Genomic DNA, 9,809 nt, shown 5'->3' with positions numbered 1-9,809 from the left:
GAATGCCACATACTTGATAGCAAAGTTCAGGAGCAGGACAAGCACCAGTCTTTCAGTCATTTTAAAACTCCCATGAATTCAGCTGTAAAGGAGGAAGAGCAAAAATTCAACCACGTTTCCCTAACACAAGATATCATTTGCAGACAGTCCCAGTAAGCCCTGGGGAAGCACAGAATTGGGAGCAGGTCTCAATACACCAGTGCCTGGAGGAAAGGCTTTGTTGACAAGGGGGGTGCCCAGACCATCTGCTCTGGTAGAATTCAAGTTTAGACTTAAAATTAATTGCCAGCAGAAAATTGCAAAAGAAAGCCCTTCCTAATATGAACTCAGAAAGCACCACATTCCCTAGGGACACCAAATACAGAACTCTACTCCCTGGGTTGCTGCTTACAACAATAAATGGTAAAATGCCAAGTTGGACTTAGTGCTACTTGGGAAGGCTGCAAGCAACCAGAGGTGGTAGATTGAAAGATGACAGCAATCCCTGAGGAAGCATCTGCCTCCTGCCAGTCCAGTTCCAATGCTACATTAGTCCATCACAAAAGACAGACTGGGAGAACTCTACATGCAAATTATTACTTCTTTATACATATTTATTTTGGAGCTGGTCATTTTGAGACACAAAACAGCAATGCCTGTTCTAGGAGTTTGGTAAAACATGGCAGAACAGCAAACCTATTTTATTAACCAGTAAATTCATGGTATCCTGGTACAGGATGCAGAAACAAAGGAGAAAAATAGCCATATACAGCACTGTCAGAAGAAACTGCTGCCCTGTTAGGCTGCAGAGCACCAGCAAAGTGGCTGGCATGCCTCTGCAGAATGGGCTGCACTGAGCAGATTAGAGAGAGAGGATTACACATCCACAGGGAGAGGGACAAACAGACAGAACTGAACATCTCCCTCTTCAGAAGGACCAGAACAGTATATACATATTGCCAATTTTTGTTTTGCTTTTGCTGGTTTGTTTGGAACCCTGCTACACCAGGCTAGGAAAACAAGAGCATTCATAGAAAACCCAGGAAGTTCAGCCACAGAAAGGTCTGAGTCAGGGCAGGATCACCAACATCCCGCTGAATTTTTTTTTTCCCTGCTGAATTCCAAGGAAAACCAAACAAGACAAGAACACTCATGCTCTCTGTCACCCTCTGCATCCCTCCCACCACTCTGAGACTGAGGGAGCAGAGTCCTGCACCTCTACCATCCAAATAAGAGAAAGCCTGGAAAGCTTTGCAGAAGGGGAACATCAAAAGCCACTGTGCTTCTCTGCTGGAAGAGTTAACTTTTACATGGCTTAGCTTCTGAATGGAACCATGCCTGCAGGTGAGCAGAGCTTCATCCTACCCCAGATGAGGGCTTTGAGAGCCAGCAGTCTCACCACACACCACCCTAAGGCTCCAGCAGTGGCCAGTGGCAGTCTCCCAGCAAGTACACATCCCTCTTAAAACACTCTCACCAGATGTGATAGAAAGCTTTTGTAGTAACTCCTTCTAAACTACATCTAAGAAGTCGTACACACCATTCCTTGCTCTCCCCAGACGCTGGGTATGATCCTATTCCTCTTCTCTTTCCAGGAGCATGCAGTAAACACACCCCTTCTGTTGATAAGCCTATTTAAATTCCCTACTTAAACCACTTCTTACTCCTCCTATCCAACACCAAGGAAAACAAAAAATTCTCTCTCCCCCCTCTTGCCTGGCACTTCTTCCCAATGGTCCTTCCTCCTCCCTCCAGTCCTTCACCTCCCTTCATAGGGAAACTTCTGCAAGAATTGCCAGGCCCTTCACAGTTATCCACAGTAGGCTTATAAAAGATCTCTTCAGGAATTGGGGTCTCATGACTGTGGCGATTTCAGACTCAAGCTGCAGTGCTGGGTTGCCAGTTTTGCTTAATCCAGGAAATGCCTTATTTCTTCTCAAAAGAAATTAAACTTTCATTCACTTTGATTTGTAGCTCAAGACAGCTAGGAGGGAAACCAACACAATTAGTACAGCAGGCTCCCTAACACTATTTACCAGTTACCTGGGGTAGGAAAACTCCCTTTACATTGTGTACCTACAAGCCAGATTTAAAAAGACAAAGTGACTGTCATAAGAGTTTATTATAGCTCAGTGTCAGCAATTAACCCCCAGCAGGGTGGAGCAGGAAATCTCCTGCCTTCCAGTAACAATGACAGGGTCACTGGAGGAAAAGGACATTCATAATAAGTCCCCACTCCTCCTGGAGGCAACAGAGACCCTGTTAAAGTCCCATAAGAGCAATAAATTTAGGGGCCATCTTTACAGAAGCTGGAATGTGCCATATCTTATCTCATCTGACTCCCAGCATCTGCAGTAAAAGGGAAAATTGGCCACCAAACACTTGAGAAAGTAGGTGGGAAAGTTGCATCCCTCCTCACTCAGTTTTCCCATGCATGCAATCCATTTCTGGATTACAGAAAAACAGTGCTGCATCAAGATGTCATCTCTGCCTTGTAGGCTCCATTTTGTAATCATTTTAGAACACGCTCCTTGTTGCAACACTCTCCCTTCTGGACTAGAGCAAGCAGTTTCACTGCTGGGGTTGATGACAACAGCAGACTAACTCCAAGAATTCTCAGGGGCCATTTCTGTCACTTGACATTCCCCTCCACAGTAGGATTCTCCCCATAGGGATTGTGATTTCAACCACTATACAGAAACCAAGCAGGCAGCAGAAAGACTGCCAGCAAGTACCCAGGTTGCAGAACAGAATGATTTACACAGAGTATTAATTCTGGAATAAGACAAGAAACAATCCTTGTATGAAGACAGCTGGCCAAAAATAAAGTTACCTCCCCTGTGACCAGGACCAGACCAAACTGCACAGGACCAGCAGGCAGACTGCAGAGGTTTCAAGCTTCTGGTCTTTTCAGAAGTTGAACTCCAGTGTGCTTTGCCAGCAGGAAAGTGTGTACTGTGAAGAAGCTCCATTTGCTAAGTCACTTCTGTCATGTAGCCTCACTGAAGGCTGGGCACAGAACACATGAACTGAGTGAAGGAGTTTACAGCACTTCCTTTCCAGTTATGGCTGTTTCTGTCTGTGCCAGAGCTGCCTTGGTGAAGAAGGATCCAGTGCTCCTTCATACATACCTCAAGTTGGAGAACCTTCCAGCTGGAGCTCAGAAGCAGGTGATTTGCTCACAGTTTAGTTAACTCTGGCACACGAAGGCATCGATACTGGGATTTTGAAAGAGTGCTTTACTCAAGTTTCAAGGCAAGCTGATTTCACTAAACTTGCACAAGCTGGTAGGTCATACATCTCTGCCTAAACTCCTGTCAGCTTATCAGAAGCATAAGTTTGTTTTCCAAGGGTATAATTAAATAGGCAGGCTTTAGGTATTGCACACTGAAGGGGGGGGGGGGTGGAAAAAAAAATAAATTGTATTTTACAAGTGTCTGTCTCAAGTATTTCAGCTTTTGCATTCCACAGTGTTTTCCTAGCTACCACCCACTCCCTGAGCAATCCTCACCCCCCACGAAATGACTTTACCTTTGAGGGTTTCAGCTATACCAAAGCAGTGCTTCAAGTCATATCCATTAGAGAACAACCCCAGCAGTTTATAGCAGCAACATCTGAGATTGCACAGGGGATGATCCATATGCTAAAGCCTCATTATCATACAATGAAATTAATCCAGCCTAAATAAACACACTCCTGAATTCTTTGCACATTCTACCTTTAGATACCATCTACCCCTTCAGTGCCTGCAGGTTCACCTGGATGCAAGTTTGCCTCCCACCATGGGCTCCTTTGGCCAGATGACCATCCCTGCCTCAGCCTGCCGAGCACCTACCTCCTCCGTGCAGCAGAGCCTCACCAGTGCTGCTGCACAGGCTGATAGAACAGAAGAAACAGCAGTTTCAGGCTTATATAACCAGCCTGCTGGACCTACCCAGGCTTCAGCCAACCATAAGTATCACCAAGTACTAATCCTACATTTTACCAGACACACCTGGAAGAGGAAGATAATAACTCGGGTTAGAAGGACAGGGCCATGCTGAGCACACCACACCTAACCAGAAAACCCATCAGAAACAAGATTAAGCATAACTGGCTGACAGACATCATAAAGCAGAATGCACCTTGCCAGATAAGGGCTGGCAGAGCTGGCAGTCTGAACACCTTCCACAAACCCCAGGGCTCCTGTGATATTTAACAAGCTCACGGTATTAACAGAGCAACACCCGCGGGAGCAAACATTCTCCCATGGGGACAATTCCCTGTCCAAAACCATCCAACCTAAACAAGTGCAGATTGACTTACTGTTGACAGACACCTGGCTGAGCAGTGCTTCAAATTCCTGCCTGCAGCCTCCAGCCAGCACATCCAGCTAGGGACACACTGAGCAGAAACAACATCGCTGTTCTGTTTCACTGGCCAGTTTGTCAGCTTGACTCATCATTTGCTGAATACTTTATCCAGCCTCCTCTTTCCTCCTCCTCTCTGTTGGCCATTCTGTTACTAATGGAGCTACTGGCAAAACAGGACTACACACAAGACCTCATGACATGCATAAGAATTTAAGTTTCCACCCCTTACCTCCAGGACCTCCCTGAAAACAGGGAAGTCCTCCTCAACCTCAGTGGTGTGCAGCTTTCAAGCGAGGCAGTTTCATAACCCCCTTTTAGATACGTAGACCTGGAGACATCATATGTTTGTTTCATTTCCACTACACATACTCCTAATTTTCAGTGGATTTCCTTTTAAGATAGCACCGCAGGCAGAAATTCTTACTTCTCAGAAGCCCAGAGAAAGAAGTTGTTCATGTACTGAAAGCATCAGAGGTAGATAAGGAAAAGAAAAACCTTCATGCTGTTAAGACTATAGCCCTGATTATTGACAAGCTACAACACGTTACAATAAGCTTTCAACATAGCAGAGCTTCCCTCCCCAGCATGCTGCCACCTGAAATCCCAAAGAACAGCATGACAGAGAGCTCTTTGTTCAAAAACCAGGAAATGCAGGAGATTTACTGGTCAGAAATGGGACTGGGAATTACATGTCTCCTCCCCCCTGTTTATTAAACCCAGAATTAAAATTTACCAAAAAAGGAGGCTGAAACAGAGCTGCTTTCAGGCACCCCTCAGGATACCTCCCAAGCACACAAACAGCCACATGAACAGCTGTAAAAGTCCAAGACATGAGAGAGAACAACTCAAGAGATTTCGTCCTTTGCTGTTTAGAAACAGCAGTGAAGCCAGATGTCAAAGCCTTGACCAACAGTCATCTCTACATCCAGCCCTTTCCACATTAAAAAAAATTAGTTACTCCTGTGGGACAAAATGTCTTCTGATATAGAAGAGTGAAGATGTGAAGTTTAAAGGGTTATCTACCATTTAGACTAGTGAATGGAGCAGTGGAAGAGCAGCTGCCTGAAGTTACACTCTTCACTTCAGGGAACAGCTGGGGACCTCAAGACTGAGCACAAGGTGAGTTGGATTTCCCACAACCACCCAGCAGCTGTAAGCAACGTTCAGCCCCACCCAAGCCCCAAGATACAGCAGGATGAAGAGTACCAACAGGGTCACAACATCTTTGCTGAAGAAAGGAATGAAGAAGAATAATCCACTTTTGCTACAGATAGCACTTCATCACCCTTAGAGCCACCCCTTAACTGATTCTTCCTGTCAGACCCAAGACTGACTTTTTCTTCAGTCTAGTGCAACAGCTCCTGTTCACTGTCACACAATCAAGCTTGTCCTAACAAGTACAGAGAAGAGCATGTGTACTACCAGAACAATCTGTGCTAGGGACCTGGCTTGGCCCACCCCATTTTCTGACTTCTGGCAGTGCTTTTACCCATGCTGCACAGCACTGAACAGTCTGAAGTTCTCAGCATCACTTACACTTGGAACAGGGACTGTATGTTGGTGTCATACACCTATGTAAATTTAAGTGCTATCAGATGACTTGCAACAGTGATTCAATCCTGAGGAAAATGTCTGTGTCAGCTTATAAATTATGAATGTCCATGGTCACAGGCTTCACATCTAAAATTAATTTTCTCTTTGCCATAAAAAAGACACTTCAAGGACAGGACATTAGAGCTTGTCTTGGAAAAGTCCAGCCACCTTACTGCAAAAGGACACTATGAAATACTCCCTTGCACTGACTAACCAAGTGATTGAATTAATTCTGTTAGTAACTACTTAAGATAAACAGCAACAACGTTAACTTGTAACAACCAGAACAGCTTCAAGCATCTCATCAGCTCCAGGAAAAAGCCTCTTCACCATTCAATTCCAGCACTGAGAAGAGTTGCACAAGAAAATGTAACCAACTGTTTCCAGCTAAAGACAAATGGTGGGCAGAGAGCTTTGACATAGCTAACAACAGATTCAGAAATTAAGACACAAGATTCAAAGTGAGTAAAAACTTTTAAGCAAGGATAAGCTGTCTTGATTGTTGACAGTCACAAGATGCACAAATCCATGGGTGTGCCACAGCTGTTCTCCAGATCAAAGAAAGGAGTCAGTTAAGGCAAAAGAAGAAGCAGATGAAAGCAAAGCAAGTAAAGTAAAACATCAGCCATCAGCACAAAAATATTTAGCCTCAGTGTTAGGAAAGAAGAGGAATAAGTACATATTCACCTATTCCCCTAGAAGCTGTAGCTTCAGGCCCAGAAGCTCCAAAACAGTGTCTATAACTTGCAGCTCAGGACACTTCCTGACTGCATTAACATGGGACAGGCCACCTAACATTTCAACACCAACATCTGACAGAGCCAAGGCTCTAAAGGGGGACCTGTGAACTATCCAGTGCACACCTGCAGTGGGCACAGAGGCAGGCTTTAGTTAGAGAAGCAGTTTGCAAATCTGTCACAAGAGGAGCTTTGTGAATTGCCCAGGTAATTTTATAGCCAGTGTGAACAATGGTTAGTACCCTGGGAGAAGGAAGCACTATTACTGCAGCAGGGGCTTCATGACTGAATAGCTTTTAGTTCCAAATGCAGTTTCATAACAGCAGGAGGGGCATGTATAATCCAGCCCTAAGAACTGGATTTCAAATTGCAATGCAAAATGTATGCACCACATCAACAGTTTAAGGAAAAAGCCACTTGGAAGCATTCAAGAAATGCTCTTCAAAGCACGCGGGCTGTTAAAGGCCTGCTCAGTATTAGTGTGCATATCCTAAACTAAGGCTATTTCTGAAAACCCTTGGAAAAAATGCACAAAGGAGGCTCACCACACTGCATCTGAGAAGTTAATTTTTAATCATTGTCAAAATAATAGCTATGCATTCTTTTTGCCTCCACATATGGAGGAGCCCTACACAGCACTCCTAAACCTTCCCCCTGTGCTACACAACCAGTCACCTGACATTGCACCCCTGTTTTTCTAGCCACCAGTTAAGCTCAATTTAACATCAGAAGTGAGTTTTATTCCCTTTTTAAGTACTCCACTGAACAAAATCTTCAGAACATGGAAGAATTACATGAAGGCCTCTAATAAGCCTACTCCAATCACACAGCAATACCACAATAACTGATACATTTGACCTCCACTGGTTGTTTAAGAAAATAAAAATAGTATCAGAGAACCACAGCCCAGCTCTCTGAATGCCTGCAGGATTTACTAGAACCTAATCAACTTGAAGCATCCAGTAAGTCATCCCCAGAAGGCTTTGGCCAATCCACATTTCAAACATTGAAACATTAGCTCTTAACACAAGGCTTCTGGCATACTTTAAGGAAATATTTATGCATGTTGTCTTTGACCTACATGAACAAGGTTATGGTCTCCAAATACCACAAGAGGATCATCATGAAAAACAAAGCAGTGAAATACCAGAACATCAGACAAGTCCTAGATGTACTTGTATTCTGGAAGCATCATACAGCCCAGCTCACTTCTCAGAACATGGCCAATCTGGACAACAGTTCTCATCTTAAAGGTAAGCACAGAATTCTGCAATATCTTTCATCACTATTCTAGGGAAGAACAAAGGAAACGAGGAGTTTCTTGCAACCAGTTTCTGCCCATTGCTCAATTTGCACCCACGTGGGTGACTAGTCAGAACACTCCTAAGATTCCCATGAAATATTGCTAGGAGATGGCTGTACAGCAACAAACATCACCCCAGGGGGAAGGGGAGGCAAGGCAAGGAAGAGCTCCTAGCAAACTGAACCTTCTTGCCACTTCTCAGCTCCATTCCTTCAGGGCAGCAGTCACCAAACCATTTACTGGACAGCCTTCAAACATTTAGTGCATTGAGAAGTCAGGGTTTATGTGGCCAGGAGTTAGATGTATGAGCAAATACAGCAGTTATATTCTACTCTGGACAATGCTCTGCTCCTTTACTCTTTTCTCATCTTCAATCTGACTAAGGACTACAGAATTTAATTAGCATACCACTGCTCTGCCCACATCACCCTCTGATCAACCACCTTTCCTCCTCGCTCCTTATCACTCATTTCATCACTGCCCTGTGCTTTGCAACTACGTTTAAGAAGTATCCTGGTAACTTTTTTTGGCTTTGCTTTACCACTGAAGATCTGGCCTGTAGCCCTTACCCTGCAGCTGGGTTCTGCTATCTGCACGTCAGTTCTCTGTGCTGGAGGTGGAGGAGGTTGCTGGGTGCTGGATGCTGAGCGGGTGCTGCAGCGCTGCGCTCCCCACACGCCATGGGAACAGCTTCCCTGAAACAAAACAGATCATCAGCAAAGAGTGGGGCAAGTTCAGAGGGGCCACGTCATGTAAAAGCTTGGTAAAGGATACTAAAGAAGCAAGGGACAACTCGGAGGGTCACTGGGAACCAAAAGGGACACCCTGATACCTAGGAGGATGGTAAGAGCTCTAAGAATTAAGTAAAATGCTTGTGAGGATGGAATCCCCACCACCTGTTATTCCAACTGAGTTACCAAGCCACAGGTACTGCAGACCCAGCCAAAGGAGATGCTGAATAGCATAACTAAGCCTAACCTGGTAGAGACAGATTAACATCTTGTAAGAACATATTGTTTTAGACAGGAAATAGTTTAATGGTTTTACTACCTACTTTCTAATCTGAAAAGCCTAGACATTTAGTTTTTTTAAATGTTATTATCAGGACTATCTGAACACATAGATAGATAGACTCCTAACCACTCTGGATTCAAGCAACTGTTCCCTTTCCTCTCAACACACATCCACCAACATGCATCTTTAAGTGGCCACAGCTTAGCACTATCAACAAAAATTAAAAGAGCTTTTTCTTTTTGCTTCCTACATGTCAGTGTGTGGCAGGAGAAAACAGACCTAAGCTTTGAGAGATCTCTCCAGCCAGCATCCAGCCACCCAGCTATGCAGGGGAGCATCAGAAAGCATGTTGCCAACAACATGGGAGAATGAAAAAGGCATTACTAGGAAAAAAACAAAACAACACACACCTAAACAAAACAACAACTAAAACCACTTCATACAGCTGAAAACGTTCATAAATACATTTCTCCTGATCCCAAAGTTACCATTAGGGCAGGTAGATATTGAAGCAACACCTGCGTAAGCAAAGTATTCTATTTTAGCTGTGAGAGGCTGCTGCAAAGGAGAGGTTTAAAGCAGAGGACTCCCTGACCTTCTCCCCCAGGCTCCTCTCCTCTCGGGCAGCGGCCTCAACACCAGCACCCCTCCCACAAACCAGACCTTCCCGGAGGAATCGGCGGACACCCGCCAGCTCCCGGCCCCAGCACCGCTGCCAGGTAACGAACCCGGGACGGACCCCAACCCGGTTCTCGCCGGGGGAGGGATGTGCCCCCGAGGGGATGCGCAGCGCAAACCCAGGGTCGCGGCGGGACCCACCGGCCCCGGCCC

The sequence above is a fragment of the Merops nubicus genome, unplaced genomic scaffold (assembly GCF_000691845.1).
Source record: "Merops nubicus isolate BGI_N331 unplaced genomic scaffold, ASM69184v1 scaffold8365, whole genome shotgun sequence".
In the NCBI taxonomy this organism is placed as follows: domain Eukaryota; kingdom Metazoa; phylum Chordata; class Aves; order Coraciiformes; family Meropidae; genus Merops; species Merops nubicus.
The sequence above is the reverse complement of the archived record's forward strand: the minus strand, read 5'-3'. Positions refer to the sequence as shown.